Source organism: Vicugna pacos, chromosome 29, assembly GCF_048564905.1.
Source record: "Vicugna pacos chromosome 29, VicPac4, whole genome shotgun sequence".
In the NCBI taxonomy this organism is placed as follows: domain Eukaryota; kingdom Metazoa; phylum Chordata; class Mammalia; order Artiodactyla; family Camelidae; genus Vicugna; species Vicugna pacos.
The window spans coordinates 5,533,621-5,551,366 of NC_133015.1; the positions used below are offsets into that span (position 1 = coordinate 5,533,621).

A 17,746-nucleotide genomic window follows, 5' to 3' on the forward strand; every position below is an offset into this window, starting at 1 on the left:
TTTTTTCAGGTCATTCACCAGCCTACAAATGACAAAAACCCACATCCTTCTACTGCTCCAATAATTTTAAAACACTGTAACTACTTAGGGTATCAAATTAAAGCTACATTGTCAAAACACAAGGGTATACCAAGGCCGGTATAAATATGTTAAGATGAAAGGTGGTAATGGTACCAATTTTGCTTTGTCCAGAATTTGATAGGTTTTAAAATTTTCTCTGGAATAGGGATTTGATTGGCCCTGCAGCATCACATGAAATAAAGCCCATGAACACACAGCAGCTGTAAGACGCTCTGCCAACCCAGTTGCCATTATTGTTACTCTATTCTGAAACATTACTAATCGAAGGTCAAAGATCGATCACCTCTGGGAATATACATTCCTCAGCAGAAATATACACACAATGGAATGTAGCTTGATAATATGCTTGTGGATAATCACTCAAACTGATTTTAATAAATTTCCAATTTGATTCAAATTAACAAAGTTTCTACTAAATCAATCACTATGAAACAGCATTCTTTTCTCAAGCAGTTATATATTTATGCTTTTTGTATCTTTTAAGAATTATTAAAATTAATGTTCTTGAATTAGTATTTGTCAGTAACCTCAAATTTCATCTGAAATAATCTACGGCTGATTGTGAATACTCGAATTAATCTGCCTTGTCAAACGAAACCTAATATTTTCAGCGGTCTATTCTGGTACATGTCCTTGCTTACATCTGGAATTTACCTGGATGGATTTTCTTTGAAGAAAAACAGCATGAGGAAATGTGAAGAAAGACCGCCATCGTGTGGCCAAAAGCTAATATTACAACAGCGGGAGAGAAGGCGTCAATTTCCTTTTCTTCAGCAGGGAAAGCCAGGCAGAATTCACACAGCGCAGGCCCATGCGCGGAACTGCCTGGTGGCACAGCCTGGAATCCCCACAGGCAGCGCCATGTCAGTGTGCTCAGCATTACCTGCTTTTCTGCCCTCACGTGTCCTCTAACTTAGTAAACGACAAAGAAATCCTTCAAAGAGCTGTTTGAAATCGTTGACTCCATATCCTCACCTTGAACTCTCTCCTTAATGCTCTCCAACTGAGGATTTTCTCCCAAGAGCTTTTATCAAGGTCAGCAATGATCTCAGTGTAAAGAGAATATAAACTGAGTTCTGCTACTGTTGGTGATTGGACATAATACCAGGCAATAGGGAGACTTCAGGGGTAAAATTTTTTTCAAACTACTAATTGGGAGATTCACTAATTTCATAAACACGTCTATCCTGGCCACTCTGCACCCTGTACTTAGCAAGGAAAACCTTTTCAAACTGAATCTGGGTAGTAATTATTATTTCACGTGGTCAGTTAGATCAAAATAATGTTTCATGCTTTTAGACTAATATTTAATTGGATTCATTCATCCTTTCCCTAACGAATAACCTGTTCACATTGAAGGTTTAAACAGTAAAAATCTAATAGCGTGTCACAGTTGAGGAATGGAACTGACCTAATATTTGAAAAATGGAATAAAATTAAGAGCAAGTTCTTATAATCAGGGCCAAATTTAAATTTCCGTTAGACTTGCCATTATTTTCATTTGTTTTTGAGAACTGTGCACATTATCATTATAACGAACGTTTAGTTAGCAATATGTATCTTGAATTTTTAAGCGCTCTGGAGGTGCAATGCCTTCAAAAGAAACATTCACTTAAAAATTTACAAGGTTATCTCTTAAAGATACAGAGTCTGTCTAATTCTTACTTTTTACAAGACTTCAGATCTGTCACTAATAAATCAATCTTCTAATATTTTTTTTCCATACAGGTAACAACTGGGGATGCATACCCCAACTCTTACACCTTGAAACATGAATATGTCTAGTTTTCAAACTAAAAATTATTTTTGCTTCCTTTATTTCCCATCATTTCCTACCTGAGCTTTTCATGACCCACAGGACTTTATGTTGGCAGAGTTTATGCCCCACGCTGGTGCTCGGATCCTTCCCACACAACAGTAAGGAAATTAGGGATTTCTTTTTATGGCCTGTAAAGGGACTTCTTTTCAGAATTATACTAATACATATGAAATTTTGAGCACATGACCTGGTCCCCTGGACGCATTAGCCTGAAGGGAATTTTTCTCTTCACATTTGTGGCCGCCATTTTTCTAGGAAATTTCGGTCAACTCTGTCAAAACCCACTCGTAGTCCAATGGCCCCGATTGGGTTCTAACATTTTTCAATACCTGGACCATATTCTGGCTCTAAATACCGAATCCCAGGACATAATGAATGTTCATGTCTGAGACTGAATTCTGAGCTGGAAGAAAATCACTCTAGAGATTTATCTGACACTACCAATAAAGCAAACACTTCGATATTCTTCCTAGAACGATTTCTGAACAAGCCCTTCATGCTGAAATACAACTTGGGGTGAGCTTTCGCTCACTCCTCTCTGGGTTTTACCATCCACTGTTCTCTCTGCTTTGGGGCATCAAACACATCTTTCCTCTCATTCTTATAGCAGCATAGTCCATTTATTTATTTAAATTTTTATTTTTTTGGCTGGGGGAGGTAATCTGGTCTATTTATTTGTTCCTTTGTTTTAAGGGCAGCATTGGGGATTGAACCCAGGACCTCGCACATGCTAGGCACGCGCTCCACCACTGAGCTACACCCTCCCCCCAGCATAGGTCCAGTTTTCACTCTCTACTACCTTTGCCTTGAATTGTTCCCTCCACAGTTTTATTACTGATGCAACAACACTGCCATGGCTTTTCCTGATTAATCCCATACATTTCAGGTTTTAACTCATTTTAATCTGTTCACGTTATTAAAAAGAATTATACAAACACAGCCTCTTCAATAAAATGCTACAGCTAAGCCTTTGATAAGAGGTCAAAGTAAATTAATTTCACAGAAGAAAGACTTGAAAATACTGGTTGAAGGACCACATTAAGGATTTAGGAATCCACACAGGGCTGACATTACCCACATCCACAACAGCCACTCCTCAGAGAGGGGCTTGGAATTTAGAACCTGCCTTTCCAGCCTAGCCTCTCTCTGCATCCTTGGGGTTACCGCCAGCCCGAGTCTCAATGCAGCCAATGTTGAAGTAATTAGAAAAAGGTTTTTCAGTGTTGAAATTGTTTTTGTTCTTTCAAAAATTTCCATAGTCAAGTTCTCATAGAACCAATAGACTTAGAATTGTAGTGGGTTATTTGAAACTGACTAATCAAACTTAATTTGACTCTAGAAAACTTTTATTGAGAGAGTAAGGAGTTGTAATTCTTTTCCAGAAGAAGGTACTACATAAATTCATGCCAACACTGACTCCTTATTATGTGCTAAAGCTCATGCTAAGCGCTAAGATATTGGTTTTCCTTTTTCTCTTTTTATTTTTCATAATTTTTAACACGGTAACAGGTAAAGGGGGGTGCTGTTTAAATCTCACAGAGTTGGGAAACATGAGCTGATAGGACAGAAAGATCCTGGAATGAGTTTTCAGGCACTAGTTAAATTAGTAAACTAAGCTCAGTTTAGTAAAAAGAGCAGATAGCAAAAAAGTGATAATCCATTTTAGGAAAACTTCCACAAAATATTCGAAAGGAGAATCTAAATTAGATCAAGTGTCTACGTGCTGAACACACAGTGGGTGCATGAACTTGAGAAATTCTCCTGTGACAGAGAAGCACAGAAATCAATTCTTTACAATGCATAGTTAACATGAAAGGAACATTCATGTATCAAAGATATTTAATGGCATCCCACCACCGCCAGGGTTTACTAAGAACACTAGCTAGGCATGGACAAGGCAGCGGACGTCATGTCAGTTTCCACAGCCCTCATGGTGTGGGGGTTGCATCACAGGGCCCCATTCTCAGAAGGATCTGCACTTGATTTAATGCTCAGCAGTTCAGAAATGATTAACCAGGGGTCCCATATTTTCATTCTGCATTGGGTCCTGCAAATTACCTAGCCGGCTCTGGCCAGAAGCATAGACACCGCCTGAAAGGTTTTAGAAACACAGCCCTTCTGTATCAGCCTCTGCTCTGGAACAGGCTCCCCAGGTGGCGGGTGTGCCCAGTAGCTTTGACAAACACTGCCGTCAACCGAGAGCCCTGAGGCCGGCCGAAACTGCATCTGCATCTGCATCTTCGCTTTGCCCATCACTTTGAGCTGCAGCAGATCACGTAATTTGTCCAAGTCTCAGAATCCTCAGTTGCAAGATGGAGGAGACACCAGCTGCTAAATTAAATAATACGGCATCATACTTGCTCAGTGACATGCACATGGGACGTGTTGGTAGATTCTAACTTAGCATTACCGTCATTATCGCATTATGGCCTCACTACTTCCGCTTCACAATTCTTCTGCAGTTATTGGCAAAGATACGCAGGGGCTCAAAGCCTTGCCTAACCTGCTCGCAAATGCACTAGCACTGCAGTTTAATGGATACCGTTTGCCTGATGCTGGTCATATTTTCGTATTTACACCTGGGTTTCTTCTTGCCCTTTTTAGTCAGGCAGAACCCTCCACCTGATTTTGAGATGGATTGTCAGCAAGTTCCCTGCTTTTCTCAACAAGGCATTCGTTCTCCCTGCTGGCAGGCACTGGAAACCAAATCTGCGCACTCCAGCCTGCAAAAAGCCCACCTGAGAGTGCCGGCAACCATCCCCCACCCGGGCCAACTAACAACTAGTACAGCCCTGCAGACCTACTTTTAATAGTAGTTTCGCATCCAGTGATTCAGTACTTAAGAAATGATCGCTCTAAAAAAACAAGAAAGAAATGACCGCTCTAGGAAGTGCCTCTGGGCATTAAAATGCAGCCTCAATGATTCAGAAGTCACGGTAACTGACATGCCAGGAAGATATTTTCATGATTTTTTTTTTTTGCATTGCTCTGGCTGGGTTATACGTCTCTCTTTTCTTATTCTTTTCTCAGCCTAATGAGATATAATTACATAGTTTAGTTTATTGGGACCAGTTACCAACTATCTACATTGCACTTCAGTCTATCCAGTTACCGTGGGACCTCAGAGGTCCAGCCTTTCTGTGTGTAAATTTCCTTGTCCAAAATGAGAGCATTAATAGAATCTCCTTATAAACTTTCAATGAGGATTCAATAGTTATTACATGCAAGATTCCTAAGAGTCCGCGTCTTACACTTGCAAGTATTTAGTAGATGCTAACGATTGGTATCATGATTATTATCATTAAAATTCAGGAAAATATCACATGAGATTTCTGCCAACATTTACTGATTATATTTAGAATCAATTATTCCTTGAAAGGATCAGGATACAGTAAAAATATTAGGGATGTATATTTTTAACAAAGTATACCTTTTATGTTTCCACTCGGTTTCCAGCTAAGAATTTACTGTGCTAAAATTGATTTTTTTAAAGGATTCATTTTTAGTCCTTATGCAAAAAGGAGCTTTGGAGTTTCTGACAATAATTCTATAAGAGGGGCATAATTCTTTCCATTTTAAATCTTTTATGTTGAAATTCTGTGTTTACTTGGATATTCTGTATTTTGCAGCTTTGGTTAACTTCTTGACCTAAAGTAATTCACAAGCCCCTGATCTTTTCAAGACTGCTGCGCCCCACGAGCTTGGATCACAAGGAAACACACTTTGCAACCGCCTTCAAAGGAAAGAATGAGCACAATCCGTTTTGCACAGTACATTTTACTAGCATAACTAACTTATATTTACCAGGAAATACAAGCAATTTACATGCAGTGACAATCTTTTCCTTTGTACAGTGTCACTATGGACCCGGAAGGATGCATTTTAAAGTTACATTAGCGACGCTGGTCCAAGTATGTTGAAGGGAAGCTGTCTTATTCTTTTTATCCCTTGTTTATTATTCAGAGTACATTTAAATGACTTTTGTAATTTTCTCTTTTACACCGAGCCACACAAAGCGGGACTCCCAAGTAAGACAGAGATGTACATTTTCCAAATGTTTTTATGTTCTGTAATAAAGTGAAAAGAAAATGTGGTACTTCAAATAAAAGAACCATATTCTCTCAAAAAGGAACATGGAAGCCTCTTAATTTTGAGAGTCCGCGTATCTTTCCCTTCTGGAGTAAAGTATCGGGGGGACCTATTTCCTTTCTCATGGTTACTTCGCAAAGCAGGTCGTGGCTGCTTATGGGCTGTGCATCAGTGATCGTGTTCTGGTTCAGATCAGCACCATGCAGACGACTGCTGACCAGCCTGCCCACGCGAGACTTTGCCATCGAGACTACGCTTTTCTGCTGTGGTTTTGTGACGCCGGCCATCCTGGCAACTGACATGGCCAGGTGTTCACACCTGGGTTCCTCACAGACAGTCCTAGGCGCCCCCTGTGATGCTGATTCTGTAACAAATAACATTTTTTTAAGTCTCACAAATGACACCAGCACCAGAAATCATAAAGAAATGATGCAGACATTCGACCACTAGCCACAAACAGAAATTCTCCAAATAGAAATCTTCTATGTGACGAAGAATCTGAAGAACAAACCAGAATCTGAGAGGAAAAAGTGCAGCATGTGTTAGAAAGCAGGCTAACAGCATTGCTACGAAAGAGCTCGCATGAGTACGACAAACACACAAGTGAAAAATTACAAAAAATAAGAATAGTGAATTTATTAAAAAAAAATAAGAGAGACAGATAATCAAAAACCTAGGGAAAAGCTTTCAAGCTCACAAATCAAATCCCATATCTTGTCCATCAGGATCAAAACGCTTTGTGTCCTTGGAGATATGCATTCACTACAGACATGACTGTGATGATAAAGCTTCCAGACTATCCCCAACATCACAACCTACCTGCAGTCTAGAGAAAACAAGGATTGATGAGCTACGATAAAGAGAGAAGGGGTGAAAAATATGTCTAAAAACAGAAATGAAATATGCAAATACTTAACAGCATGTTTGACCACGTAATTATTGCATTAATTTAATGTGTTATGGATTCGTATAATCAATCCTTCATTTAGTTTACAAATATTTATTGAGTGCCAGGCATTAAGCAAGGAATGATGTGATGAAAATATTCAGATAAAATCTCAACTGTCGTGTGTGTGTGTGTGTGTGTGTTTACACATACACACATATAAATACACAGACCTGTCTAAGTCTCTCTAGTTGTACAAACGCCTAATTGTAATGGTTGTAAGAGCAGTGGACGGGGTGGCCATCTAATGGGTACTTGCTCAGGACTTTTCCCAGGTTTAAAACTCAAAGTATCACATTCTGGGAATTCCCTGAGTCCCAGGAAAATGGGACACTGTCACCCTAGCGGAAAAAATAGCGTTGGCAAAGCAGGAAAAAAGTGTATGTCAGCATTACTTTTTATAAAAATAATCACTTTACTTCTCTGATGTACATAATAACTTCAAGACTGTTAACGACACTTTCTACACATTAAACTGCAATTCACCAACTGGAAAACCCTATGTGAACAAAATATTTCCAAAAAGGACTCAATGGTCTCCTCTGAAAATACCCCTTTTAGGTTTCTGCAAGGTAGGATAAACCGATAAAATAACACCAGGAGTGTGGGTGTTAAGATCCAAATGCTTAAAAGAACTGAAACACCAGGAGGAACGAGACACCTCGTGCCCACAACCTGCATTTCTAGTGAGCTCCCTGAAGAAATGGCCGATTCTGGGACTGGGGCAGGAAATAGTGTGGGGCGGGAACACCTTGTAGCATCAGAGAGTAAGGAGGTGCTAGAACACACCAACACACCACACACACGTGTCCACGCACACGCACACACACAGGTCCACGCACACACGTGCACACACAAATATACCTTTTCCAGAAGGAAAGCATTATTTTCTCAGTTTACATAAGAAATTATCACTGGAATAAAATGCTGATAAGTTATTAATACAGTTAGGAACAGAATTAGAATTCAATTCTATGACTCCAAATCTTTCCACTACACCACACTGGTTTCCCCCGATAATGGCCTTAAACATATATATATATATTTATAGTATTCTCTTTAATGACTAGGTTCTTAATAATCTTCTGGAAAAAGTTCATTATCACAAGACACCTATGGATGGTGCAAATCCCCAGGGCCATGTATGAAGGTCCCAGGACGAGCAACGTTGGGCTGGGTCAACATTTAGAAGCATCCGCCAGCCATACCTGACTTACGCACATACAGTGGAAAGACCCTCCACTCCTCTATAGAAACACTTACAATATATTGCTACCTTCGAGGGAGAATTAGAATAAATAATATTCAACTAAATTATTCAGAACTTCATGTTAAGTTACTTTCTATATACAAAGCATGATACCAGGCTCTAAAGCCATATTCTTGTGTTTTTTAATTAAAACAACATAAAACAAAAAATATTCTCCATCCCAGTCTTTCTCAGCCGCAGAGGTACACCAGCCCGAGGCTGTGCACCAAGATGGAAACCCAAGTGAGAGGGATCGATTTAGTTCTAAGATAATGTTCTTTTTATTGGAAATACTTAAATAAGCTTGTGAGCTAGGACTTCCCCCTTATTTCACATTTAAAGAAAAATAAAAAGGAGAGAGAGAAAGAAGGAAAACTTTAGCTGAAAAGTTAAATGTTAGCCAAATCAATTTCTGAGACGTCCTTTGATTTACTTGATAATAAAAAAACCCCCACCTTTTCAAGGATAATGGGGGAGCTGGATTTTAGGGAGATAACGTGTATCCAAGTAGACAGAGGAAGCCAACGTCCGAAAATAGTTTTGAAAATTACAAGTCTCTACCACAAGGTGGCACCAAAGGGCTTTTCCAAAATTTCCCTTCCTGCCTTTATGCATGTGTTGCATTCACTGTTTTCCTTCATCCATCACGTATAATAAGCAAAAGCTACAGAGCATTCTTCATCCTCTAAAAGGGAACAGGGAACCTGACAGTTAAGTTTCTCTTGGTAACAAATCCCGAGTGTGTCACATCAATGGATTTCAAATTGATAAGAAGTTAAGGTAGGGAATAAGAATAGATGGAAAACCACCCTACTAAAATGTGAATCTCAGAAGCAATAACCTCTTAAAAGAGTGTGTGGCAGTTCGCCCTATACTTGCAATCTATTTGTAGAAATGCCCTGAATGCTCTGCAGAAATTGGAATTAGGAATATGCAGGGATTCCTGCAAGGAAGCACCGTCCACCCTGGTGGCTCAAGCAAGAAAACAGGACTATATTTTCGGCGCTCGGGGGACAGACAGCCTTCAGTGTATTTCTCATCAATCTCGCACTTGCATGGAGGGCACTCAGCTCCACCTTATTCCACGTGTTAACATGTGCCCTTTCAGTTGGCAGCAAAGGTTTAAGGTAAAACGCAGCTGAGGCCAACAAAAAGGCAGCCAAGATGGAGACCCCATATTGACAGACAATAAGCCTCATGGATTGAGAATATCCCCCCAACTTTCCTAGCTTACAAGCGACTCAAAATAAAGCATTCTGAGTGGGTGGGGCATGGAAATTCATTATTTATCATTAGAGGTTTGAATAGATTAAGGTCATGCCGTTAGGTAGGGGCACTGATTGGCTAAGGAGAAAAATATCCCTTCCTATTTCTATTGTCAGAGAAAACTTTGTGAAGAAGGAAAAGCTATGGCTCACTCAACTCATTGGCTCTATAAAGGTTCTGCTCTCACTAAAAAATAGCAGGCAAATGAATAAAAATGCCAGGTAGGGACAGTGTTATTTATATAAAAAAAAAAGAAAGAAAGAGAAAACAAAAGGGAAAAAGAAAAGAAAAGGAAAAACTGAGAAAGAAGGTCTGAGCAAGGACGGTGAGGTTTTCTTAACACAGTCTCCTGGAAAGCGTTGCTCAAGAGGTAGGATTTTATTTAACATTTGAATAAACTGACTGCCCGTGAGCACACAGGTATTAGGTTTAAACAAATCACAGCAACAAGGACTCATCTGTAGGCTGGAGTGCGAAGGTCCAGGCACATCAGAGAAAGTGCTCCGTGTCACCTAAGTCTAGTCTTCAGAGTAAGGCCGGCGCGTACTTTTCGGCCGGTCAGGTTCCGCCACGTACTCAGGGGCCAGTTTGGGTGAGTTGCTCATCCTCTCACACCCGTTCTTTCTGCTCTAGAGGAACGTGCTAGCCCTCACCTCACCTTGGAATGTGAAGTCAAGTGCAATGTCACACCTAGGTCAGAGCCCCTTCCTCCCCTCCCCTCCCCTCCCCTCCCCTCCCTTCCGCTGCCCTCCCCTCCCCTCCGCTCCCCTCCCCTCCCCTCCACTCCCCTCCCCTCCCCTCCTCTCCCCTCCCCTCCTCTTCCCTCCCCTCCCCTCCGCTCCCTGACTCTTTTAATATTTTCCCCGCTTCCCCACGTAGCAGCAGCACAGTGACCATTCTTCATTCATGCATCAATGTATCCCCTAAGCATTTATCAGGTCCTAATCATATACTAAGTTCTCTGCTAGGTACTGTTGATTTAAAGACGAATCAATCCCAGTATAAGCCTATAAAGAACTGGGTCTAATAAGAGAAACAAGTCATCACGTTGGAATGTGACAGTTTTCAGAGTTACCCACGGGGTGAGATGAGAGGATATGAAGGGGTGCCCAACCCCTGTTTCCGAAAGGAATTTGAAACAAGACCAGAATTGACCTTGCCACAGGAACAAGGAAGCCTTCTAGGTAATACTAATTATAATAATGGTAAGAGTAATAATAATTCTCCTTTTATCATTATAAGCACAAATAAAGAAGAGGCAAGAGTGCATCACTTTTGGGGGGCAACTACAAGTGGTTCCCCTGAACCCCATCCTTCCCACTCGCTGCCGTAACTGGCCTTCTGACAACTTCTGGGACCTGCCAGACTTGACCACGTTAAGACAGTCAGAACTTCGGAGCCTTATGCTGAGGATGCTAAGGACATTCTCACCCTCAGCACCACGTGTGGCCCAGTCCTTCTCATCCTTCAAGTCCCAACGTCATTACCATCTTTTCAGGGAGACCTTCTCAGATGATCTGAGGAGACGAACGAGGCCCACTGCCCCCCCCCCCCCCCCGGTGCCGTTCTCAGTGAGAGAGACTGATTTTATTTACGGCTCACTGGCTGGTCTCATTCTGTTGACGTTCTGAACCCCCCGTCTCCGCTGCTCAACTGCGAGCCCAGGGAGGGCCGGGAGAAGCCTGCAACCGCCGTAGAGAGCCTGGTGCTCACACGTACCGTGCACGTGGCAGTAACTGTCTCTTTAGCTCAGTGGGAGAGTGTGTGCTTAGCACGCACGAGGTCCTGGGTTCAGCCCCCAGTACCTCCAGTAACAAATAAGTAAATACATAAACCTAAGTACCTTCCCCCCAATTTTTTTTAAAAAGCCAAAAAAAAAAAAAAAGGAGAGAAATTAAAAAATTAAAACGAAATGTTGCAAAAGCTTACACTAAGTTAGCGACTCCAAGGATGAAATTCATGGGTTATTACAGATGGGCAGAATTCCGTGTGAGCCTACAAATAAAAGGGAACGTAGAGAAGTCTGAAAGGACATCATACATTTCTGACTTGCAAAACAGAGGAGATACGAAAACAAAATTCGTATGGAAAGATGAGAAGCAGGTAGTAAATGTTTTGAACTTAAAATGATTGTTGGATACGTTTTGGCCTGGAGCTCAGGGGAAAGGACTGGGATACAGACCGGGGAGTCCAACACACACGATGTCATGACTCGGGAGGGCACTCCTGCGGCAACAGTACACGGCCATCTGACAGCAAGGCTCACTTAGGGCGTGTGTATGCAGTGAGAAAATGAGAAGAAGGGAAACTCGGGAGTGCCATCAGCATCCTGGCTGAATAAACTGTCTCTCGTTTCTGTCCCTCCCTCCACAACAACAATCTGACATCCATTCACAGACAAGAGTGCCCGTGTTGGCGCTGTGAGATACAGCAACAAACACCAGGGGGCCCAGGTGGGGTCTTGCCCACCCGTGTCTCAGGTACTAGGCACACAGACCTCAGTGCTGGCTGCGGACCCTGTGGTGGCTTGTGAATTGGCTCCACCCCCTTTTGGTTGCAGTCTGGGAGCCTCTGGAAGACAATGTCCTGGACAATCACCCATGGACAAGAGAGCCTTTGTGGAAGTCCTGGTTTCCAGAGAGGATCCAGCACATCACTGGACCAACACAAGGAGGTCAGATGCCATGGGGAGGGTAAGAACAGCTTGACTTGACCCACGTCACCACCCCCTCATGGGGCCCTGATCAGCTGAAGGGCAGGAAAGATCTTCTCGGCCTGCGATTTCTCCCAAGGTGGAAAGTGAGAGCATTTGTGGAGGTCCCCAGCGTCCCCAGCTGTGTGAGATGCTGGCAAACAGGCTCATTTCTCTCCTGCCTCGGCCAGAGCACTGAATCCAGAGCTGCATGACTAGGGGCAAGGAGAGGCTGGGAGAGTAGCAGATAGGACCCTCAGAGGGCACCAGAGGGACGTGGAGCCAACTAACTCTGTCACGGATCCATCAAGAAGCCCGCCCACGTGCCACTGGGAATATCTCCCCTGAAGATCCGCACAGCTGGCCCACGGGCACCCCCAGGGCTCCATGCATCGCCCCCACCCACAACCTCCAGCCCTGCGGCTCGCTCCCTGTGCACCCTCCCTACAGGAGTGACGAGAGAGAGCTTTGGCCGTTGGCCAGTGAACACACCCAAAACACTGGCTCAAATACGTGGACCAGAGAGAGAACACAAACTTGAACTTCAATGCCACCTTTCAAAGAATAAAAGGAAGGCTGCCAGTGCCCAGCCTGGTGCATTGCAGGACCAAGGAAAGAATTCTGCCACAAGAGGGAGCAAGAGGCCCGGAGCAGGTGTATTCACAGGAAGTCAGAGAAAGCCCCGGAAGTCCTAGTCTAAGGGCTGTGGGAAGGCACTTGTCTCCCACAGGGAGTTAGTGAAGACCTCATGTGCAAACAAAGACAGCAATGCAAAACTTCAAAGAACATGAAAAGATCAAGGAAGCATGACACCAGCAAAAAAATCACAATACTCTTTCAGTAACCCATCCCAGAGACATGGAGACTTACGACACACCTGATAAAGAATCCAAAATAATTATTCTAAGGAAACTCAGTGAGCTACAAGAAAACACTGAAAGACAATTTAATGAGATTAGAAAAAATACATGAATGAAATGAGAATATTAACAAAGAGAAATCATAAAAAGAATCAAATAGAAATCCTGGAGCTGAAGAATACAAGGAATGAAATAAAAAATGAAAAAGAGATCATTGACCTATGAAAAGATCAACCAGAAGAAGAAAGCCTGTGAATCAGAAGACAGGCTCTTTCAAATTATCCAGAGGAGAGCAAGGAAAAGAATGAAAGAGAGCGAAGAAAGCCTGTGTGATCCATGGGGTACCTTCAAAAGGGCCAATTTGCAAATTATTGGAGTTCCCAGAAGGAGAACAGCCAGAGAAGAAGGCAAAACGCTTATTTAAAGCAATAATGGCTTAATGAAAAAGAATGTGAAAAGGAATATAAAACTGAATCACTACGCTGTACATCAGAAATTAACATGACATTGTAAACCAACTATACTTCAGTACAAATAACTAAAGAATGGCTGAATACTTCCCAAATATATGGGGAAATCTGGAAATCCCTTTAGTAAATTGTATTCAGAATACTGGATAATTACATGCAGAATAAAGTTGGACCCCTTTCTTACACCACTCATAAAATTAACTCAAAATATATTAAAGACATTAGACCTGAAACCATAAAACTCCTAGAAGAAAACATAGAGAAAAAGCTCCTTGACATTTTAAAAATATGACACAAAAGCACAAGAACAGAAGCAAAGTTTAAGACCGTATCAAACTAAAAATGCTCCCGCACAGTAAAAAATAATTAAAAAATGAGGACATATGGGAGAACATATCTGCAAACCATATATCTGATAAGGAGTTAACATCTAAAATCCATTAAAAAAAAACTCATCCAATTCAATAGCAAAACCATAACCAACCCAATTCATACTAGGCAGAGGAACTAAATAGACATTTTTCCAAAGAAGTTAAAGAAAAGGCCAACAAGTACATGAAAAGATGCTCATCACTAATCATCAGGAAAATGCAAGTGAAAACCACAATGAAGGATCACCTCAGACATGTTAGAATAGCTGTTATCAAAGAGAAAATACAGCAAGTGTTAGAATGAGGTGAAAAGGGAACCTGTGTGCACCATTGGTGGGAATGCAAACTGGTACAATCACTATGGAAAACAGTACAGAGAGTCCTCAAAATATTAAAAATAGAAGCACCATGTGGTCCAGCCATCCCACTCCTGGGTATATATCCAAAAGCAATGAAATCACTACCCTGAAGAGATATTTGCTACTTCATGTTTCTTGCATCACCAGACTCATTAGTCAATATATGGAAAACAATCTCAGTGTCCATCAATGGATAAATGGATAAATAAAATGTGGCATATACATAAATACATATATAGTGGAATATTATTCACCCAAGAAAAATAAAGGAAATCCTCCATTTGCACCAGCATGGATGGACCTCCAGGACATTATGCTACATGATGTGAGACAGAGAAAGACAAATACTGTATGACATCACTTATATATGGAATCTAAAAAAGCAAAACTCACAGAAATAGAGTAGAGTGGCTGTGGTTTCCAGGGAGGGAAATGGGGTGATGTTGGTCAAAGTGCATAAACTTTCAGTTCTGAGATGAGTAAGTTCTTGGTATCTAATATATAATGTGGTGAATATAATTAACGATATTTTGTTATATACTTGTAAGTTGCTAAGAAAGTGCAAAAAATGAAATGATGATTATATGAGGTCATCGAATCATTTTACAATATATAAATGTATAAAATTATACACCTTAATCTTAAACAATGTTGTATATCATTTATATCTCAATAAAGCTGCAGAAAAAAGGAAACGTATGGAACCTTGAGGAACAGCACAAAGAGACAGGAAGTCAAAGGAAGAATCTACAGAAGAAATGGGGTGTGCCTAACCAGTTATCCCCAAACCAAGAATAAATAAGAGTCAGGCAAATCAGTGAAAGCAAAAAGGAGGAAGATGATATGGGCACCACGGCTTCGCTAGCTTAGGTTAAAGATGGAGTTTGTTATTTAAGTTACTGTTAAGCTGCAGATATCAGAAAACCTGCTTGACAATGGCTTAGACCAGCAGGGCATTATTTTTCTCACTAAACACTAAGTACGGAGGAGGACGGCTGTTAGAGATGGTCATTAATTCATCTGAGCCACGGTCTGTGAATTTTCTTGGATTTTTTTTTTTTTTTCATGTTTGCAAGATGGTGGCAAGAGCTTTGGCCATTGCACCTATGTTTCAGGCAGCAAGGCAGGGAAGGGTGAAGCCAAGCAGAGTCTGACCCACCTGACCTACTTAAAATCCTGTCAACAGACTTCCGGGCAGAAACTGTCCCAAGGTCACCCTTCCAGGAAGCCTGGGAAAATGGGTATTCCATTTTCTATTATCTCTAACAGAGGTATTTGTCTGCCACAGCACTGGACACATTTTTGGTTTCCTCGTCTCCGTCTTTCCTTTCTCTAGGCAGTGCCGCTTATTGGCAAACATCATAGACAGACTCCTCTCCTGGCTACTTATCGGGCCTGGGGCCACAGCTTCTCTGCATCTCCAGTTTTCTCCCCTGTAAAATGGGGATAACTTGTCACAAGATTAAATTATTAAATTTAATAATATGTAACACACCTTAGTGAAGTAATAATATATAATACTAAGATACAAGTGGTATCAATATTACTATTTGTACATATGAAATGTATCCATATTATTCTCCGATGACATCTTAGCTTTGCCATTTTGGAACCTTCCTGAGGGAAAGAACCACACCTTAGATTCCTTTGTCCATCTAAGATTTTCTATAGCCTTGCTTTATGAATTATAGGAACTGACTAAATGTTTCCTGAACTCGTTGTTACATTTAATTAAGTTCCCGGTGATTCCTCACGGCACCATGATGCTAACAGCAGCACGGTGCAAACTGTTGAATAGAAACACTATTCAATCTAATGCCTTCCCCAATATAAGGGGACATTTCAGCAAGCTCTGCTTTGATGTTTATTTCTAATATCATGTTGTCAGTTTGTCAAGGATGGCAGAATCATGTTTACCCCAACAACGAGGCATTGCATTAAAAGAAAAAAATTATTATAAAAGTAATTTTTCTTTTCAAATTCCCTCCTCATTCCCCTCAGTCATATCCAAATCAGCTTGGCATAGGGCTGTTCCACCAGATGGACTGTGCATGGGGCCCCCAACGCCTGCGAATTCAGACTGCGAAATCTGCAAGGAAAGCAAATGTCAGCATTGGGCATCCTCCCGGGAACACATTCTGCCTCAAATACCAACCCCTCTTCACCTATTAACGTCTTAAAGAGCAGACCTTTCTACACACTGTGCAAAAGCGAGAGTGTGTGCTTAGCAGGCAAATAACAGAAAGTGGGTGGTCACAAGACAAACTCAGTGAGTCTGAGAGAAAGAATCTAGCGTAAAGCCCCAATGCAGGAAAAGAGCTCGCAGTCAGTCCATAACCTGTCTCTACGAAGAAGAACCAAAGGGTTCAGCTCAGCCCCTGGAGAAGTGTTACTATTTTACATGGGTAAAAACAAAGGATTATAGTTAGTGAACTGAGTCCCACGGAGGGGACAGAGTGCAACTGAAGAGGACACTTGCTATTTTCCTTTAAGGGGAAAAAAAGCAAAATAATAAAACCAATATTAAGGCAAAGTGAGAACAGCAAGTTTTCTAATGAAAACTTTCAAGAATAAATAAGTCAAATAGTAATGGAAAAACCACACGTATACGTGCTTAGGGTATGACCCATCAATTTGGCAAAGAGTGGCAACATAAAAGTTATGTTCAAAACAGAAGATGACCCTATCATCAAATCAGATCAGGCCGTGAGACAGAACAAGGTTATACAGGTGATGACAAAAAAGAAAAAAAAAATATATATGTATATCCTGCTAAACCCTGGACCAACTTCTCATATCACTTTGCAAAAACAAGAGCACAATGTCCTTTTTTTTTTAAACAATTAGTTTGAAGGAAAAGTAATTTTTTTTCATATCTGAAGCAAAGCTTCCCTTGTTTAAAACACACACACACACACATACATTTACATATAATTGAATCACTCTAAGGGCTTTTTTTGGAGGGAGGGGATAAAAGGAATGATTGATAAAGCACTTAAAACACCAGATTACTTTTTTAGAAGAAGTAGTTCTTTTTTATATCTCAATAATTAAAAATAAATTTTAATCATAGCAGTAAGTTCAATAGGTATGCACTGTGTTAAATTTTTTTAAAATAGCATTTCACTAATATTTAAATAGTGATATATGTTTACTGTGGTTATTTGATTAACTCCTGCAGGGGAAGCAGCTTATTTTGCTACACGGTTTATTGACTCACAAAATACATACAAAGTATCATCTAGAAATTTAATGCCACCATATACTAAATCTCTCCTTCTAGCTGAGACGGTATGTATAAAATATTTCAGCAACACGAGATTTTAATTTTCTCTATTTATAATCATATTTATGAAATCTTTAAAGGCCAATGATACATGATAAGAAGTGATAATAGCAAGCTGATTTGTCTAAATATTTATTGAATGTGTAATCCAGCCCTCTGATAGAAATTTATTTTTGCACGTAAAAAACTAGCTGAAGTTTATTTATTTCTTGCTGCAATGTTCCCAAACTGAAAATCATGCCTTTTTGGCAATGATAT

The 17,746-nt window shown here is 40.8% G+C and overlaps 1 protein-coding gene and 1 long non-coding RNA gene across 19 annotated transcripts in view; both read right to left on the reverse strand.

Moving 5' to 3' along the window:
- Nucleotides 1-17,746, reverse strand: part of RALYL (RALY RNA binding protein like) — a 584,818-nt gene that overhangs the window by 213,602 nt on the left and 353,470 nt on the right. The gene's annotated exons all lie outside the window — the stretch shown is intronic.
- LOC140690229 (uncharacterized) lies at nt 9,814-10,988 on the reverse strand. The gene is made up of 2 exons (XR_012065414.1): nt 10,882-10,988; nt 9,814-10,108 (listed from the first exon to the last, which is right to left on the reverse strand). It is a non-coding gene; the product is annotated as an uncharacterized lncRNA (long non-coding RNA).